The sequence below is a fragment of the Pongo abelii genome, chromosome 6 (genome assembly GCF_028885655.2).
Source record: "Pongo abelii isolate AG06213 chromosome 6, NHGRI_mPonAbe1-v2.0_pri, whole genome shotgun sequence".
Classification (NCBI taxonomy): Eukaryota; Metazoa; Chordata; class Mammalia; order Primates; family Hominidae; genus Pongo; species Pongo abelii.
In genome coordinates, this window is record NC_071991.2 from 147,540,321 (window position 1) to 147,558,478 (window position 18,158).

An 18,158-nucleotide genomic window follows, 5' to 3' on the forward strand; every position below is an offset into this window, starting at 1 on the left:
ACCTGTGGCTTGGAGGGATGACGGGAAGGGAGGGTGTTCTGGTCCCTCTGGGGTTCAGGGCTTCTCTGGGCCCCAACAGCAGCGTCCTGAGCCTGCGTGCTTGCCTCGTGCTAGGTTGTGCCGCCCCAGGCTGTGGGGAGGGGCAGATGACTTGCAGCTCCGGCCAATGCCTGCCCCTGGCCCTGCTCTGTGACGGCCAGGATGACTGTGGAGATGGCACGGATGAGCAGGGCTGCCCGTGCCCCCAGGGCTTGCTGGCCTGTGCCGATGGACGCTGCCTGCCCCCGGCCCTGCTCTGCGATGGGCATCCTGACTGTCCGGACGCTGCTGACGAGGAGTCCTGTCTGGGTGAGTTGTCCCCGCCCTGGACGCCAGCCCACCCGGCACTCCCTCCCGCAAGGCCCATCTCCTCAACAGCCCCGACTTCACCTCCCCCCTCCTTTGCCAGGTTCCTGCTATGAAGTTGGTCCTGAGGGTGTGGGAGTTGGGGCACCCCAAACAGTAAGAGTACAGGGCAGTGCCCCAGGGCCAGCTCTTCTTTTCTGGCTGCAGGGCAGGTGACCTGCGTCCCCGGGGAGGTGTCCTGTGTCGATGGCACCTGCCTGGGGGCCATCCAGCTGTGTGACGGAGTCTGGGACTGCCCAGATGGAGCTGATGAGGGGCCCGGACACTGCCCCCTACCTTCTCTGCCCACGCCTCCTGCCGGCACCTTGCCTGGCCCCTCCCCTGGCTCCTTGGACACGGAGTCAAGTCCCCTGGCCAGCGCCAGCCCTGGTGAGTCTCCTGGAGGGAAGAGGTGGGAAAGCTGGTGGCCAGAAGCCTGGGCGAGAGGGGCATGGAAGCCTCGGAGAGAGGCATTTGTGGCGCTGCTCTGGGATGGGAAGGAGCAGGGCGCAGTGGGAGACACCCGAAGACGCTGGAATGAATGAAGCGAAGGGCGTTGGAAAGAGTCTACACTCTTTCCCGGCATTCAAGGCCTCCCTCCCAGCTGCAGGGAGTCTCATGGAAATTCTTGGCCCAGGGGAGAGCTTTGGGAAAACCAACAGGGCGGCAAAATGCAGGAGGGATTGTTCTCGGGAAGGGGCTGCAGGTGGGTTAGGGCCAGGCCCAGGAAATGGCCAAGGGACTTGGAGCAGGGAGGGGAGCGGCGGCGGAGGTGGAAGGACGGACCTGGGCGCGGTTGGGGGTGAGAGGGCGCTCGCCGGCAGAGGATCCAGCGCGGACGCTCCCCGCAGCGCCGCCCTGCGGCCCCTTCGAGTTTCGGTGCGGCAGCGGCGAGTGCACCCCGCGGGGCTGGCGCTGCGACCAGGAGGAAGACTTCGCCGACCGCAGCGACGAGCGCGGCTGCGGAGGGCCCTGCGCGCCGCACCACGCGCCCTGCGCCCGCGGCCGTCACTGCGTGTCCCCCGAGCAGCTGTGCGACGGCGTGCGGCAGTGTCCCGACGGCTCGGACGAGGGCCCCCACGCCTGCGGTGAGGCTCCCGCGCCCCCGGCCGTGCGCGGCCCCCCGCTGACCAAGCTGGCAGGCCCACCTCTTCCCGAGCACCATCCCCACCTTCGCCTCCTGAGGCACAGGTGGGCGCGGCAGCTAGAGCGATTTAGGTTTGGGGGCATCCGAGGCTGGGCCACGTTTGCGTTCCTTTGATCTTTTTCGGGAAACTTTATTTGAAAATTTTTTACCCTCCCACGTAGGCCCAGGGGAGAGAAGAAAGGAGCTTTGTCTTTCCCCACACTTGGCCGAGAAGGGATAAGAGGGTGGGCAGAGGCTCTGCGGGGATGGGGAGTGTGTCTGTTTGGAGGGGTCCCGCCCTCAGCGTTTCCCCACCAGACCTGAGCAGACCCTTTGTGTCACTGCAAGCCAGCCCTTCGGGTCCTGTCTACCTCCCGCTATAGGGAGCTGTCCACAGGCCCCAGCTCCTCCCAGGCTGGCCTGTCTGGCCGCCTCCCACCCGCCTTCCTGCCCCTCTGCAGGGAGAGGGCAGGAGGGGACAGGAGCGGAGCAGGACACATCTCACGGTGCCCGCAGGCTCCACCCAGCTGCCTCCGTGCCCTGGCCTCTTTCCCTGTGGTGTGGCTCCGGGGGTGTGCCTGACCCCTGAGCAGCTCTGTGATGGGATCCCAGACTGTCCCCAGGGCGAGGACGAGCTGGACTGCGGTGAGGACGCTTTGTTCCCTGAGGGAGGCCCCGCTGGCTGGGCCCGGGACACAGCTCGCACCCCCCTGCTCACTGTGTTTTCTCTCCTCTTCTTTCCCAGGGGGGCTGCCAGCCCTTGGAGGCCCCAACGGGACAGGTCTTCCCTGCCCAGAATACACCTGCCCCAATGGCACCTGCATAGGCTTCCAGCTGGTGAGGGTGGGAGTGGGTGGTAGAGGTGGCAGTGCCATGTTGCCTCCCAGCACAGGAGCCCTGACCCCACTCCCTCCCCAGGTGTGTGACGGGCAGCCTGACTGTGGAGGGCCAGGACAGGTGGGCCCCTCCCCAGAAGAGCAGGGTTGTGGGGCCTGGGGCCCCTGGAGCCCATGGGGGCCCTGCAGCCGGACATGTGGGCCCGGGGGGCAGGGCCGGAGCCACCGCTGCTCCCCACTCGGCCTCCTGGTGCTACAGAACTGCCCAGGGCCTGAGCACCAGTCTCAGGCCTGCTTCACGGCAGCCTGCCCAGGTGAGGGGCTGGGGTGGTGGGGCCTGGATAGAGGAAGGGAGAAGAAGGCCACTAGGCCTTCAGCCCTCCTGCATGGTCCCCACTGCCTGCCCTGTCCCCCTGCCTCACAGTGGACGGTGAATGGAGCGCCTGGTCCCCCTGGTCTGTGTGCTCTGAGCCGTGCAGGGGCACCATGACGCGGCAACGGCAGTGCCACCCACCCCAGAATGGGGGCCGCACCTGCGCTGCACTGCCCGGAGGCCCGCACATCACCCGCCAGACCAGTGAGTTGAAGAGAGGATGGTGCTGCTGGTGGGAGGCCGTCCTCTCTGCAGAGCTCCCTTCCCTGACCTCTGACCTCTGCTTCCGGCTTCTCTCAGAGCCTTGCCCTCAGGACGGCTGCCCCAATGCCACCTGCTCTAGGGAGCTGACGTTCCAGCCCTGTGCCCCCTGCCCACTGACCTGTGATGACATCTCTGGCCAGGTCATGTGCCCACCTGATCGGCCCTGCAGCAGCCCTGGTAAGGGGACTCTGGGCTCAGGCGCTGGCTCGAGGGTGTGGGTCTGTGGCAACAGCCCTCTGCATGGAAGCCTCACCCTGGGCCCCCTCTAGGCTGCTGGTGCCCAGAAGGGCAGGTGCTGGGCAGCAAGGGGTGGTGTGTGTGGCCTTGGCAGTGCCCCTGCCTGGTGGACGGCACCCGCTACTGGCCCGGGCAACGCATCAAGGCCGACTGTCGGCTCTGCATCTGCCGAGACGGACGGCCCCGACGCTGCCGACTCAACCCGGACTGTGCTGGTGAGGCCCTTCCCTCAGGGTCCCTAGTCCTCTCCCTGGACCGCCCAGCTGCGCATCCACCACCTCCTTCAGGCTCTGACTGTTGGCCCTCCCTTAGTGGACTGTGGCTGGTCCTCCTGGTCACCCTGGGCTGAGTGCCTGGGCCCCTGTGGAAGCCAGAGCATCCAGTGGTCCTTCCGGAGCCCCAACAACCCCCGCCCCTCCGGCCGAGGTCGCCAGTGCCGTGGCATCCACCGCAAGGCACGCAGGTGCTCTGTTCCCCACCCACCGGGGGACCTGCAGGGACCTTGACCCGCACCCCACCTCCCACTTAGGAAGCTTCCTGTGTGCCCCTCCCCCATCCACCACACATCCCCAATTCGGAACCCTTGCCCTGTGCCCCTACCCGTCTAAACCCTAGGAGTCCCAGAACCTCTTTGGGGACCCCTGGCCTTCCCCTTCTCTGGTTTTATGCCCTCTAGGTCTTGAAGGTGGGTAGAGGTAGACGGAGCCCGCAGATGCAGCTTCACAAACTCAGCTTGAATTCCTGGGCTGAGGCTTGCAGGGGGCTCTTGCCATAGCGGCCTCCCCAGCCTCCTCTGGGACCCACGGCGCTGGCTGCAGCGCTGGCACAAATTGCTTCCCTGGCTTTCTTCTGGGCCAGTTGCAATGTCTCAGGTGCAGGGGCAGAGTGGGCTTAGAGGGTGACCAGATGTCTCAGTTTGCCCAGGACTTCCTCAGTTTTATCACAGAAAGTCCCAAGTCCTGGGAATGTCCTCAATCCAGGCGAACCAGGAGAGTTGTTTACCCCAAGCGAGCCACTTCACCAGGCCAGGGACATCCTCCCTTCTCAGGTGCCAGACGGAGCCCTGTGAGGGGTGTGAGCATCAGGGCCAGGTCCACCGTGTCGGGGAACGCTGGCGTGGGGACCCCTGCAGGGTGTGCCAGTGTCTGCACAACCTCACCGCACGCTGCTCACCCTACTGCCCGCTCGGCAGCTGCCCCCAGGTGAGGGCACTGGAGTGTGTGGTGGGCAGAGCTGGAGGGGGTGTGGAGGCTGGTGGAATGGGTTGGAGATAGGCAGGCGGCCTGACCTCTGTGCCTCTGCAGGGCTGGGTCTTGGTGGAGGGGACGGGAGAATCATGCTGCCACTGTGCCCTACCTGGTGAGTGTGCCTGGGGAATGACAGGGAAGTCCCGGGGGGAGGACAATCGGCGGGGTCTTTGAGAGGGAACCAGGGGCACTGAGCGGGGGTGGCTGGATACCCCAGCCTCAGGGTGGCGGGAAGCCTGAGTTCTGCATGTCAAGGGAAGGAGGGGACCTCGGGGTGGGAAGGCTTCTTTCTGCCCTCCGTCTCCATCCGCCCTGCCTTCCTGTTCTTTGGGGGCTTTCTGCCTCCCCCATGGTGCCACCTTTGAGGTGCTCTCTTTCCTCTCGTTCTGCTCAGATCTGCTTCCTCTGGTTGCTTTTCTTTTCCTCTTAGAACAGGCAAGACAGAGTTAAGTTGGACTTTTCAAAAGTATCTTTGCCTGAAAATGAGTTATAAATGAAACAGGAAAATACAAAGGCTTGAAATGGATGCATTTATGGGTCCAGGTTTTCTTCCCTCCCCTCCCCTCCCCTCCCCTCCCCTCCCCTCCCCTCCCCTCCCCTCCCCTCCCCTCCCCTCCCCTCCCCTCCCCTCCCCTTCTCTCCTCTCCCCTCCCCTCCCCTCCGCTCCCCTCCCCTTCTCTTCTTTCTGACAGGGTCTCACTCTGACGCCCAGGCTGGAGTGCAGTGGTGTGATCTCGGCTCACTGCAACCTCTGCCTCCTGGCTTCAAGTGATTCTCATGCTTCAGCCTCCCGACTAGCTGGGGTTAGACATGCACCACCATGCCCAGCTAATTTTTGTATTTTTAGTAGAGACAGAGTTTTGCCACATTGGTCAGGCTGCAGCTTTCTTATCCTAAAAGTGCATCCACGGGTTGCTGAGGTTAAAGCAGAGCCAGCATACTCAGCTGCACAGGTTGTTCACTGTACAAGTTAGCTGGTGATTGGGACCCAGACTCCAGCCCACAGAGCTGCTTTCATCCAGAGGCAGCCCCTTTCTAATGCCCATGAAGGTGCCTTTTTGGTGTCAGCACCCCTGGATTAGGAACTGCAGTTGCTGGGTCCTGGGCTGAAAGTAGTTTCAGGCTGGCAGTTTTACTCTATGTTCTCTAAATATTCAGTGGACGTGAAAGCCCCCGATTCACACCAAGGGAAGGAGGAGGGACCTTTCCCAGCTAGGGGATTGTTCCTGGGAAGTCAGCAGGGAGAAAGTGCTCTAGGAAGTGGGGAGAGGCCTGAATGCTCGGCCAAGAACTGTGAGCCTCTCGGTCTCTGTCTCCTGACCCTGAAGTCTCCTCCCACAGGAGAGAACCAGACAGTCCAGCCCACGGCCACTCCTGCCGCAGCTCCGGCTCCCAGTCCCCAGATCAGATTCCCTTTGGCCACTTACATTCTGCCTCCGCCAGGAGGTAAGGGCCATATGCTGTGGAGTGCAGTGCTGAGAGGGGCCATGCTGCCCAGAGGTTGTCCAACCTGGGAGGGGAAACAGGCCCTCGGGGACATCCTCCTTGCCCTGCACACTGTGGATGGTCATCCTAAGGATCTGGGAGTCATCCTATCGTAAGTTGCCCCTCTTGACTCTTCCCTTCCTGGGCTAAAGTCACCCATGTGGGCCTTTCACATCCCCTAGCTCCCCGTGCGACTTCCTAACCGTGTCCCTGCAGGCTCCTGCCGCCCTGTGTCCTCCCCCACTCCAGCCTGTCTCTCTCTTCTGCACCCAGACCCCTGCTATTCTCCCCTGGGGCTGGCCGGACTGGCTGAGGGGAGTCTGCATGCATCGTCCCAGCAGCTGGAACACCCCACCCGGGCTGCCTTCCTGGGGGCTCCCACCCAGGGGCCCGGCCCTCAGGGATGGCACGCTGGAGGGGATGCTTATGCCAGGTGGCACACTCAGCCCCATTACCTGCAGCTGGACCTGCTTCAGCCCCGGAACCTCACTGGTCAGTGAGGAGGGCAGTGCTTGAGGGGGAGGCAGTGATGATGGGTGGGCGGCAGGTGTAGCTCCTTCAGCTCTGACCTCTGCTCTTGGCCTGGCCCCTCCCTCCCCAGGCATCATCGTGCCGGAGACTGGCTCCTCCAACGCATATGCCACCAGCTTCTCACTCCAGTTCAGCAGCAATGGTCTACACTGGCATGACTATCATGACATCCTGCCTGGCATCTTGTCCCTGCCCAAGGTACCACCTGCCCAAGGCCGATGGGGCCAGCGGCCCACCATGCCCTTTTGTGGGTTCCATAGTCTTTGTCCCCAAGGGCCTTCTAGTCTCCCCAAGGGGCATGGCCTGCATTCGATGCTTGTTGAATACCTGGTGAGTAGCAGGGACTGTGCTCTGTGGAGCTGAGGCTTGGGTGCCACTGTCACATGGATGCTGGAAACCATCCAAGTGGCTCAGACTCAGCAGGTGTGTGAAGCCTGCAAGGGAGAGAGCGTGGGGAGACACCGAGTTCACTGAGGGCCTCCGGGAACCCAGACCCACGCAGGTCTTCGTGGAGAGCAGCCTGGGCACAGCCTCCCACTCAGGAGACAAACCGCACGAAGCAGTAGGAATCAGTCCATGCTGTGTGTTAAGTCTCAACTGTTTCAGGAGCACCTGCTCTGTGCCAGGTGCCGAGCCAGGCCCTGGGGACACAGCAGTGAACAGGACCTGGCCTTTGCCCTAGAGGCACCTCCAGCTTAGCGGGAGGAGCTCAGTCCAGGACCAGCCCCCTCCAGGCTTGAGAGCCCAAATGCCTACTGCCAGGGTGGGGGGCATGGCTCTGGGAGGGGCCGTGAAAACTGGGGAAAAAGTGGGGTCACTCAAAGTCATGAGGTCAGCCTGAGAAAGAGGTGAAGCTGTCATCAGCATCCTCTCCCAGCAGCTTTTCCCCAGAGACTGGGACGACCTGGACCCTGCCGTATGGACTTTCGGCCGCATGGTGCAGGCGAGGTTTGTCAGGGTGTGGCCCCCCGATGTCCACCACAGCGATGTCCCCCTGCAGGTGGAGCTGCTGGGCTGCGAGCCAGGTACAGGTTGTACAGGGGTGGGCAGGGCAGGAGAGAGAGGGGCTGTGGGAAGAGCCCTGAGCCATACGTCCTCCACACAGGGTCCCCACCGGCACCTCTGTGCCCAGGGGTTGGACTCCGCTGTGCCAGTGGTGAGTGTGTCCTGAGAGGGGGCCCGTGTGACGGTGTTCTGGACTGCGAGGATGGCTCGGATGAGGAGGGCTGTGTGTTGCTGCCTGAGGGCACTGGCAGGTATACTGTGGCCGGCTGTGCAGCTCACGCCCTTGGCCTGGCCTTCAAGGGGACAGCCATGTGGGAGGGCCCGGCACTGCCTTCACCCCCAAGGTGCCCAGACCCTGCATGCTGAGGAGCTGCAGCCAGGTGCCTTCAAGGCCCTTTCCCACCTGGATTCTAGGATTCCCTGCCTTTCTCATAGTTGATTCAGGGGTTCTCCAGGTGTGGGCCCTGAACCAGCAGCATCGGCAGCACCTGGAGCTTGTTAGAAGGGCAGGTTCTCGGGCCCGCCCAGACCTGCAGGGGTGGGGTGCAGCAATGTGAGTCTTACAAGCCCCTCAGGTGATTCTAACCCATGGTCAAGTTGGGAGCTACGGTTGGGAACATCGCCTTTGTCCAGCCTCAGTGGGCAGAGTCCTTCCTGAAAGCCCACCCCAGCAAAGACCCCAGGCCCGGCAAAAGCACACTGACGCCCCTGCCTGGAAGGGGGGCACTGGTGCTGGGAGGGCCCCTGGAGCCCTTTTGGCTATTTTTCTCCCCAGATTCCATTCCACAGCCAAGACCCTGGCCCTCTCCTCCGCCCAGCCGGGGCAGCTGCCGCACTGGCCCAGGGAGGTGAGTGTGGAGCCTTGGGCCCAGAGGGTGGAGTGGGGGGGACAGGGACCTCGCCTCATGGCCTCACCAGCCCTGCTCCTGCACCAGCTGGCCGCATCTCCCCTCTCCGCAGCATTTCCTCCTGTGTGTTCCCTGGTACTGCTCTCAGGAGCCTTGCCGGTGCCTGGCAGAGGGCTGGGGGCTGGGGCAACACAGAGATGCAGAGACGTGCAGGCAGAGCGAGGGCCCAGAGGGGTTTGGGGACAAGAGAAGCCTGTACCCCTGATAGGGAGCTTATGCCCACGGGGCAGGCACCAGGGCATCTGGTGCTCAGAGCCGAAAAGAGCCCTGTGCCCCGGTCCCCAGGGGCCTCCTGGACAAGACTTGAGGGCTGGAGAGGGGTGTCTATAGTGTGGAGAAGGCGCGGAGCACCTTGCCACCTGGAATAGCCTGGTCAGCAACCCAGAGTGTGTGGGTGGGGTAGGGGATAGGGGGGGACACGTGCATTGGGTGGGGGAAGGGGAGTTTGAGGGGCAAGAGCTGAAATGGATCATCCTGGTGGGCTGCTGAGAACGAGGTCCCCGAGCTCCTTGAGGGCAGTGGGCTGGTGCCTGGAAGGGCAGTTGCATCCTCAGCTCTGTCCCGGGCTGCGGGGGAGGAAGATGGACAGGAAGCAGTGCTGGGACTGTGAGCGCCCAGGCTGTATCCTCAGGGGATGGGAGCTGCCCTCAGGGCCTGGGGCTGTGCAGGGTGATGAGCCTTCTCCCTCTGCAGGGCCTGGCAGAGACTGAGCACTGGCCTCCCGGGCAGGAATCCCCCACGTCCCCGACAGGTGTGTGCACAGACTCCAGGCCTCCTCCCCAAACCCTTGTCCCACCTGTTCTTCCAGAGCCAGGGGCAGTTACATCTCAGGGGTTCAAATCTCCTGACCCCTGACTTCCCCACAACCGAGAGAGTCATGGGGTTGGCTCAGGGAGGAGACACTGGTCACTTTGGACATGGCCAGGTCCTGCCTCTGCCCACCCCCTGGGATTCCAAGGTATGTGGCTGTAGGTTGGCGGGGCGGGTAGCTCCAGGCCAGCTCCCAGGACTGAGCCTGTGCCCTGTAATGTGGCTGCCTCCCCAGATGCCTGGTCAGGACAGGTCTCCCCCATGGGGGTGGGAGGCCACTTGGCTCCAGCCTGCACTCGCTCTGCTCACCATCCATGGAGCCAGGCCCCCCTTTCTGAAGCGTTTGCTGGCATCAGATGTCTTAAGTGGGCACGGGAGTTGGATGTGGTCACCAAGTTGGCACACTTCTATATAAGAAAGGAAGGGGCTCTGCCTGGTTATGAACTGGCCTCCCTGGAGCTACCTGATTATTCACCTGCCTGCTAGCCAGCAGAGAGCTGCCTCCTGGAGGGCCTGCTGTCCTGTGGGGATGGGGGGGTGGTAAGAGGGCTTTTGGTGTGGGTGAGTTCCTGCCCTCATTTCTAGCCCCTATGGGCAGGACCTGGGTGAGGCTTGGGGCAGCAGGGGCTGGAGAGGAAGGAGGGCGAGGGTGCCAGGTCTGCTCTTTCATTCTGGCTCATCCTCCCCTGGGCCTCAGCTTTTCCCCATCTGTGACACTAGGAGGCCTTATAGACAACTGTGACCCCTCCCTGTGAGTTCTGATGGAAGTTATTCAGAACCTGGCCGGACTGTTTCTGTGTCTTTTGTGAAAAGCAGACAAAGCAATTGATGCCACCCCTCAGATCCATCACATGCAGACCCATGGGATACATTCTAATTTCATTCTCAGTCTGATTCTTTAAAAAAAAAAAAAAAAAAAAAAGGCTGTCTTTGAATGCATCTCTTGCCAGAAAATGAGACTCTTAACCCTTTTCACTGTAGCTGCCAGGAAGCCCAAAATCAGTTTGTTGTTGTTGTTTGTTTACAGCAGAAACAATGAACTCACCCTGGGTCTCTGGTAGTGTTTACTCCCTCTGCTGCTGTGTTAAAATGACCTCAGTTCTTTGTCTCCCTAAATATCTTACTTTATGGTGAGTTTGAACTGGGAAGTTGCCATGTGTTTCTTCTTGGGAATAGAATAAAAATCTCAGATCAAAACAAGTCTTCTACTTTCAGCCAAAGTCCTTGTGCTCCTTGGATGTTTTTGATCCGAGGCCTCTCAGAAGGCATCAAATGCTTTGTCTGCTTTTCACAAAAGATACAGAAACAGCCCAGCCAGGTTCTGAATAACTTCCATCAGAACTCATAGGGAGGGGCCACAGTAGTCTATAAGGCCTCCCAGTGTCACAGATGGGGAAAAGCTGAGGCCCAGGCAGGTGGCACAGTGAGGCCCAGGGGAGGATGAGCCAGAATGAAAGAGCAGACCTGGCACCCTCGCCCTCCTTCCTCTCCAGCCCCTGCTGCCCCAAGCCTGGTCCGCGGCACCTGTGATTACTCTGCACCACCAAGAAGCCTGGGATACCCTCTCGAGGGCCCCCACCTTCCTTTCCTGGGAAGGGGAGCTGGGCAAGCCTCACCTCCCTCCACCTACACCCACAGAGACAAGGCCCATGAGTCCTGGCCCAGCCTCCGGGGTGCCTCACCATGGGGAATCTGCAGATGGTGACCACCACCCCCATATCCCAGATGGAGGCCAGGACCCTGCCACCAGGTATGGCAGCTGTGATGGTGCTGCCCCCACACCCTGTGACTCCAGCGACCCCTGCTGGTAAGACGCCAAGCCCTTCTACGTGTGTGCAAAGCCTCTGTAAGCCCACCTTCCTTGTGAGGGGGACAGAGGCCCTTTGTTCAAGGTCACACAGCTCAAGGTCATTTTGGGGAGGACCCGAGTTTCCTAGCCCACTTTACCCTTTTTCTATTATCCCAAGATAGGCAGAGTGAGGCATAGCAGATGCCAAGAGGAGGGAGGTTGGGGGCTTCAGGGAGGTGACAAAGGAGAAAGGACAGGACAGGCCAAGTGACCGGTCAGCTGGCTGTGGTGGTGCCCACAGGCCAGAGCGTCGCCCCAGGGCCCTTCCCACCTGTGCAGTGTGGCACCGGCCAGACGCCCTGTGAGGTGCTGGGCTGCGTGGAACAGGCGCAGGTGTGTGATGGCAGGGAGGATTGCCTCGACGGCTCCGACGAGAGGCACTGTGGTGAGCTGCTGGAGGGCCTGCTGTCCTATGGGTAGGGGGTGGCACTTATCCTTCAGTGTAGGAAAGTGTCTGCCCTCATTTGTAGCTCATATTGGAAAGGATCTGGGAGAGGCTTGGGCAGCAGGGAATGGAGAAAATGGGTAAAAACAGGAGTGTGTGTGTCTTTGGGGGTGGTCAAGACCGGGAATAGGATAGGCCTTGGGTCTCAGCCTATTTTATAAAACCTGTTTGACCTTTGAAGAGACTCATCTACTCACTCACCCATCCAACAGTCTACCTACCCCTCTATCCATCCATCCATCCACCCACCCACCCATCCATCCACCCACCCACACACCCACCCACCCACCCCCGACCCCTCTATCCATGTATTCATCAGCCACCCATCCATCTGTCTACTCACCCTCCCATCCACTAACCCACCCACTCACCCACCCCCCCATCCCCCACCCCCCCACCCCCCACCCCCACCCCTCTATCCATGTATTCATCAGCCACCCATCATCCATCTGCCTACTCACAAATCTGTCCATCAATCCATCCACTCATCCAGCCAGCCACCATGCATCTATCTACCCAACCATCCATCTATTCACCCATCCATCTCAATCCACCTACCTATCCCTCTATCCATGTATTCATCAGCCACCCATCCATCCATCCATCCACCCACCCATCCGTCCACCCATCCATCCATTCATCTATCCACCCATCCCTCTATCCATTCATCTATCAGCCACCCATCCATCCACCCACCCCTCTATCCATTCATCTATCAGCCACCCATCCATCCACCCATCCATTCATCCATCCATCCGACACCCACCCATGCATCTATCAGCCACCCATCCATCCACCTATCGATTCATCTACCCACTCCTCTATTCATCCATTCATCAGCTACCCATGCATCCACCTACTCACTCATCTACCCATCCATCCATCCACCCATCCATCCATTCACTCACCTACGCATACACCCATCCATGCATCCATTCATCCACCCATCTATCCACCCATCTATCCATCTACCCACCCATATATCCATCCATTCATTTATTCATCCATCCATCCATGCAAAGTAGATCACTGTGATCAAAGCTCAGTCTTCCAATCATGGCCAAAGAAATCCAATGTTAATCAGTCACAAGAAGGGCCAGCCCAGGGAGTATGCATTCAGGAAGAAGGTACCTAAGCATTTAGAATCTCTGTGTGAGAGCCTGTGTAGACCCAAGACTCCATGATCTCACCAACACGTAGTGGAAGGAAGCCTGCTCTGGGCGTGGGATGCAGGAGGCATCAGGAGGAAGCGGGGGAGGCCGGGGGCTCCAGTCAGCAAGCTCACTTTGGCTCTTGGCCTGAGAAGGGGCTGAGTGTATCATTCAGCCAGGAATCTACTTATGTGGCTCCCTTCTCTCCCTGCCTTGTGGGCAGCGAGCACTGTGCCCTTCATGGTGCCTACCACGGCCCTGTCTGGGCTTCCAGCCTCAAGGGCCCTCTGTTCCCCGAGCCAGCTGAGCTGTGGCAGCGGGGAGTGTCTGTCTGCTGAGCGGCGCTGTGACCTGCGGCCTGACTGTCAGGATGGCTCGGACGAGGATGGCTGTGGTATGTGCCAGCCAGGGCAGGGGCAGCCCTGAGGGCCCCCTCCTGCATGAGCCCCTCTGAGCCCCAGCCCCCGTGCCCCCGCAGTGGACTGCGTGCTGGCCCCCTGGTCTGTCTGGAGCAGCTGCAGCCGCAGCTGTGGCCTGGGCCTCACCTTCCAGCACCAGGAGCTGCTGCGGCCTCCTCTGCCAGGGGGCAGCTGCCCACGTGACCGGTTCTGAAGCCAGTCCTGCTTCGTGCAGTCCTGCCCAGGTAGCCCTGCACCCCAGCCTTCCCTCGGCAAAGCCCCTGCTCCCAGAGGGAGGTGGGGAACCCCCCACCCAGTCTCCTCAGGAACCTTCAGGTGGGAAACCTGGGGTGGGTTTCCATCTGAGAGCCTCCCAGCCAGCCCTGCCCTCCTTTCCTACCTGAGCCGAGACTCAGGTTCTCGTGTATAGCCTGGAAATAATGGTCATTCCTGCCTCAGAAGGCACTGGAAGGATTAAGGGAGATGGCGTGTGGGGGTGTTTGGAGCCGGGCCTCAGGTGTCAGCCAGCTGTGCTACTTGTCCCTGGGTGCCATGCTGAAGGCCTTGTCACTCTTTTATTCCATCGATCCAAGGGAGTGGCCCTCACCCACTTCTGTGCATGGCAGAGAGGGGCTTCCCACACAGGGGCGTCTTTCAGCCCCACCCTGGCTCCTCCCTGGCTGTGGTGGTCCTACAACTGCCGTCAGGGCAGCTCTCCCCAGGATCCCCGCAGTCCTGGCCCCTTCCCAGGGAGCAGAGCTTTTGTCCTGGTAGGCACCTAGAGCCCTTTCTCCAGGCACCTGCCACCTAGGGGAGGTTTCCTGGGACAGAAGAGGAGCTGTGGAACGCCCAGGGCAGGGCCCTTGGCTGCCTCGCTGGCCGCTGCCCAGGCTGGGGGAGGAGGGGAGCCGTGGCCGTGGCCACTGTCTCATAGCCTGTGTCTCCTGGACCCTCCTGGTGGAGCCACATGCTGCCTTCCCCAACAGTGGCTGGGGCGTGGGCCCCGTGGGAGGCCTGGGGACCCTGCAGCGTCTCCTGCGGGGGTGGCGATCAGAGTCGCCGGAGAAGCTGTGTGGACCCCCCACCCAAGAACGGTGGTGCCCCCTGCCCCGGGGCCTCCCAAGAGAGGGCACCCTGCGGCTTGCAGCCCTGCTCAGGTGGCACAGGTAAGGGGGAGCTGGGCTGGGGCCAGGGAGGGAGCACTGTGGTCACGGGGCGGTTGGGCCTCCCAACACCTAGGCTCACCTGGTGCCCATCTCCCACCAGACTGCGAGCTGGGCCGTGTGTATGTGAGTGCCGATCTGTGCCAGAAGGGTCTGGTGCCCCCGTGCCCACCCTCCTGCCTGGATCCCAAGGCCAACAGAAGCTGCAGTGGGCATTGTGTGGAAGGTGAGGCAGACCTGGCCTGCAGAGGGACTGTGGGGTGCCCACACAGGCCCACCAGCCCCCAGTCTCCAGCCTCCCCTCCCTGCCGTGCCCCTTGGGGCTGAGTGCCCTCTTCCACATACTCCCAGGATGCCGCTGTCCCCCGGGGCTCCTTCTGCATGACACTCGCTGCCTGCCTCTCTCTGAGTGCCCCTGCCTGGTGGGCGAAGAGCTGAAGTGGCCAGGGGTGTCCTTCCTCCTGGGCAACTGCAGCCAATGGTGAGGGCGGCCGCACCAGGGTGGGCACTGTCCCGGGGTCTCCCCAGCCCTGACCGGTTCCTCAGCCTCTCCCTCCCCTGCAGCATGTGTGAGAAGGGGGAGTTGCTGTGCCAACCAGGGGGCTGCCCCCTGCCCTGCGGCTGGTCAGCCTGGTCTTCCTGGGCTCCCTGCGACCGCTCCTGTGGCTCCGGAGTGAGGGCTAGGTTCAGGTGTGCGACAGGGGTGGTCGGAGGTGTGAGAAGGAGTGGTGGGGCCCAGGGAGGCGAGGAGCCAGGCCAGCCCTGAGGGGGCGATAGTGGGAAGATGGCGGACAGGGGATGAAGGATGAAGAAGGTGGGAGTGAAGGCAGGGAGAGAGCAGAGCGGGTGCTCAGGGCTGCCTCTCTCCCCAGGTCTCCCTCCAACCCTGCGGCAGCCTGGGGGGGTGCCCCGTGTGAAGGTGACCGGCAGGAACTGCAGGGCTGCCACACAGAGTGTGGGACAGGTATCGCCGGGAGCCTGGATGCGGGAGCTCCCCCTTCCTCCTCCCAGTTCTGTACCCTGAGAACACACGGGATGGGACCCACTGACCACTCTACGTGGGAGATTGGTAACACCTCTGCAGTCTGAGAGGCAGCCCTTGAACGGGCCTTGGTGGAGGGGCTTTGATGGGGAGAGGCAGAGACTCCCGCCCAGACTGCCCGGGCGCCAGGAGCAGGCTGGCCTGCGTGGAGCAGGCAACTGCAGAGCCGGGCGGGAGAGGTGAGGCTGGTGGGTTGAGGGAGGCCAGCAGCAACATTTAGAGGCCAGCTGAAGGTGCCAGACGGTTTCCCTCTTTCCACACACCGGGTGCTTCTCAGACAGTGCCTGTGCCAGTGGAGGTCTCTGCAGAGCAGGCGCAGCCTCACTGGTGTGAAGGGCAATGGGACGAGGTGGGCAATGGGGAAGAAAGAGGAGTAGGGGAGGGGAGGGGGGAGAGGCAGGGTGCATCCAGGGGGTCTGGGCCAGGCTCTTGCAGTAGGAGGGAAAGAGGGGCCAGTGGAGAGTGGCTGGTGGGACATTGACAGTGTCCACAGGGACTCTTAATCAGTTTCTGGCATAGAAGGATCAGGAAGCGTTGATCTGGGGGAAACATGAGGATTGGTGGTGGTCCTGCTGAGGTGCTGTCTGAGTCCAGGAGAGAGATGTGGGAATGTAGTTGAGCCCAGGTTCACAGGAGGCTCCGTGTCTGGCTCCTGAGGGGGAGAAGTGGGGCTGGAGGCCGGGTGCAGTGGCCCACGCCGATCATTCCAGCACATTGGGAGGCCAAGGTGGGAGGATTGCTTGAGGCCAGGAGTTCAAGACCAGCCTGGGCAACATAGAGAGACCCCATCTCTTAAAAAAAAAAAATTAAAAATGTAGCTGGTCGTGGTGGCGCATGCCTGTGGTCCCAGCTCCTCGGGAGGCTGAGATGGGAGATCACGTGAGCTTAGGAGATAGAGACTGCGGCAAGCTATAAGCATGCCACTGCACTCCAGCTGACAGATCCTGTCCTCAACCCCCCAAAAAAGCAGAAAAAAGGTGGGGCTGGAAAGTGGGGGTCCCAGCAAGTGAGCTGAGAAGGGGCAGAGGCTGCACCCTGAGCCCAGAGCAGCCTCCCTCCTCCTTGTGAGCCCTCTTCTGCCCACCTAGTTTCTCAGACGTAACCCAGGCTCCCCGACCCTCCCCAGCCCTGCCAGAAAAGGCCTTTGCACAAATGGCGCGTCCTGTTCCCCCCTCCACAGAGGTGCTGGGCTGGACGCCCTGGACTTCCTGGTCCTCCTGCTCCCAGAGCTGCCTTGCCCCTGGAGGGAGCCCTGGCTGGCGCAGTCGTTCCCGACTCTGCCTCAGCCCTGGGGATTCATCCTGCCAAGGAGAGGCCACCCAGGAGGAGCCCTGCAGCCCCCCTGTATGCCCAGGTATCCCCCTTGGGCCCAGGGGTGGCTCAGACACTGGGGTAGGATGAGGAGCAAAGAAGAATGCCCTTGATTCAGTTCTAGACACCTGGGAGGGGCCAAGGGTTGGAGCAAACCTGGCTATTGTCCTTAAGCCTCTCCCACCCCAGCCATCGCGCAGGAAGCCAGCCTGAGTGGTAGATGTAGGTGGGGGCTGGGGGCTGCAGTTAAGACCCTGCAAGCTATGCAGCTCCAGCCCCACGATGCCCTATCCTGGACTGCCTTTGCCGTGCCGGTGTCTGTGACTCTGGATTGGGCTCTTCCTGGCAGTGCCAAGCGTCTGGGGTCTGTGGGCTCCCTGGTCCACTTGCTCAGCCCCCTGTGATGGAGGCATCCAGACACGCGGGCGCAGCTGCTCCAGCTTGGCTCCAGGGGACACCACGTGCCCAGGACCCCACAGTCAGACAAGGGACTGCAACACGCAGCCCTGCACAGGTACCAGACTCCCTGCCTATTTTCCAGCGGGCCTCCCTGGCCCAGCTCCTGGGGATTTTGACCTTTCCCCCACCCTCACCTTCGCCCATCACTGCCCTCTGACTCTATGCCAGGTAATGCCTGGAGCTAAGGGAGCCTGGGATTTCTTGTGTCTCCTCTAGCTCCCTGCCTCTCCCACCTGCCACCGGGGACCAGGTCCCAGCAGCTGTGGCCCCTCAGCCCTTTGCTCTTCTTTGGTGGAGGCAGGCCTCCTTCCCCAGAGAACGGGCTCCCCGAGGGAGTCAGACTGGCCTTCCTTAGGGCAGAACACTCTCAGGGCCAGAATCGTGGGGGAGCAGAGCTCGCACTTTGAAGCCCCTGGCCCCTTCCTTACTCTCCCTTGTCCTCTGAGCATTCCTCCTATCCCAGATGACTGGAGTCCTCGTGGTCTGTTCTCAAGAATATTTGTATTAAAGTAGAACAAAGCCGTGACTGTGTCCTGGTGCCATCCCAGACACTGGAGCACAGCTGTGAGGGTAGGGGCAGGAGGGGTGGCTTCTCTGGCACAGTCCTGCCCGGCAGGCTGCCGCCCCATGCCCTGCTTGCAGGTTCCCTTCCGCCCCTCTGCCTCCCTTCCCTTCCCATCCCTTCCCGTCCCTCCTGCCCCTGCTGAGACCTGCTTTGTCTTCCTATCCAGCCCAGTGCCCAGAGGACATGGTGTTCCGCTCAGCAGAGCAGTGTCACCAGGAGGGGGCCCTTGCCCTCGGCTGTGTCTGACACAGGGCCCCGGGATAGAGTGTACAGGCTTCTGCACCCCCGGGTGCACCTGCCCCCCTGGTCTGTTCCTGCACAATGCTAGCTGCCTGCCCCGCAGCCAGTGCCCCTGCCAGCTGCATGGGCAGCTCTATGCATCAGGAGCAATGGCTCGCCTGGACTCCTGCAACAACTGGTGGGTCACAGCGTGGGGACAATGTGGGAGAGGGGCCAGGGATCTACAGGTGGGCAGGCGTGGGCTCCCTCTCACAAGCACACCCCGTGGTGGGGTGCTCCGTTCCCCAAACACAACACAGCAGCCACGGGTGCCAGGCAGGGTCCTGGGA

At 61.6% G+C, this 18,158-nt stretch overlaps 1 pseudogene across 1 annotated transcript in view; it reads left to right on the forward strand.

Annotated features, from left to right (window-relative positions):
• SSPOP (SCO-spondin, pseudogene) overlaps nucleotides 1-18,158 on the forward strand; it is a 60,639-nt pseudogene that overhangs the window by 15,496 nt on the left and 26,985 nt on the right. The window contains exons 27-57 of the transcript XR_008527618.1: nucleotides 115-348; nucleotides 553-774; nucleotides 1,236-1,472; nucleotides 2,027-2,155; nucleotides 2,256-2,347; nucleotides 2,429-2,660; nucleotides 2,771-2,923; nucleotides 3,020-3,160; nucleotides 3,253-3,435; nucleotides 3,533-3,683; nucleotides 4,269-4,422; nucleotides 4,525-4,579; nucleotides 5,809-5,913; nucleotides 6,226-6,444; nucleotides 6,554-6,681; nucleotides 7,364-7,508; nucleotides 7,589-7,739; nucleotides 8,264-8,336; nucleotides 9,090-9,147; nucleotides 10,845-11,013; nucleotides 11,297-11,440; nucleotides 12,875-13,045; nucleotides 13,130-13,294; nucleotides 14,036-14,215; nucleotides 14,316-14,438; nucleotides 14,564-14,693; nucleotides 14,777-14,902; nucleotides 15,085-15,176; nucleotides 16,435-16,608; nucleotides 16,915-17,079; nucleotides 17,756-18,007. The product of XR_008527618.1 is annotated as an SCO-spondin, pseudogene (transcript). The remainder of the gene's footprint in view (nucleotides 1-114; nucleotides 349-552; nucleotides 775-1,235; nucleotides 1,473-2,026; nucleotides 2,156-2,255; nucleotides 2,348-2,428; nucleotides 2,661-2,770; nucleotides 2,924-3,019; nucleotides 3,161-3,252; nucleotides 3,436-3,532; nucleotides 3,684-4,268; nucleotides 4,423-4,524; nucleotides 4,580-5,808; nucleotides 5,914-6,225; nucleotides 6,445-6,553; nucleotides 6,682-7,363; nucleotides 7,509-7,588; nucleotides 7,740-8,263; nucleotides 8,337-9,089; nucleotides 9,148-10,844; nucleotides 11,014-11,296; nucleotides 11,441-12,874; nucleotides 13,046-13,129; nucleotides 13,295-14,035; nucleotides 14,216-14,315; nucleotides 14,439-14,563; nucleotides 14,694-14,776; nucleotides 14,903-15,084; nucleotides 15,177-16,434; nucleotides 16,609-16,914; nucleotides 17,080-17,755; nucleotides 18,008-18,158) is intronic.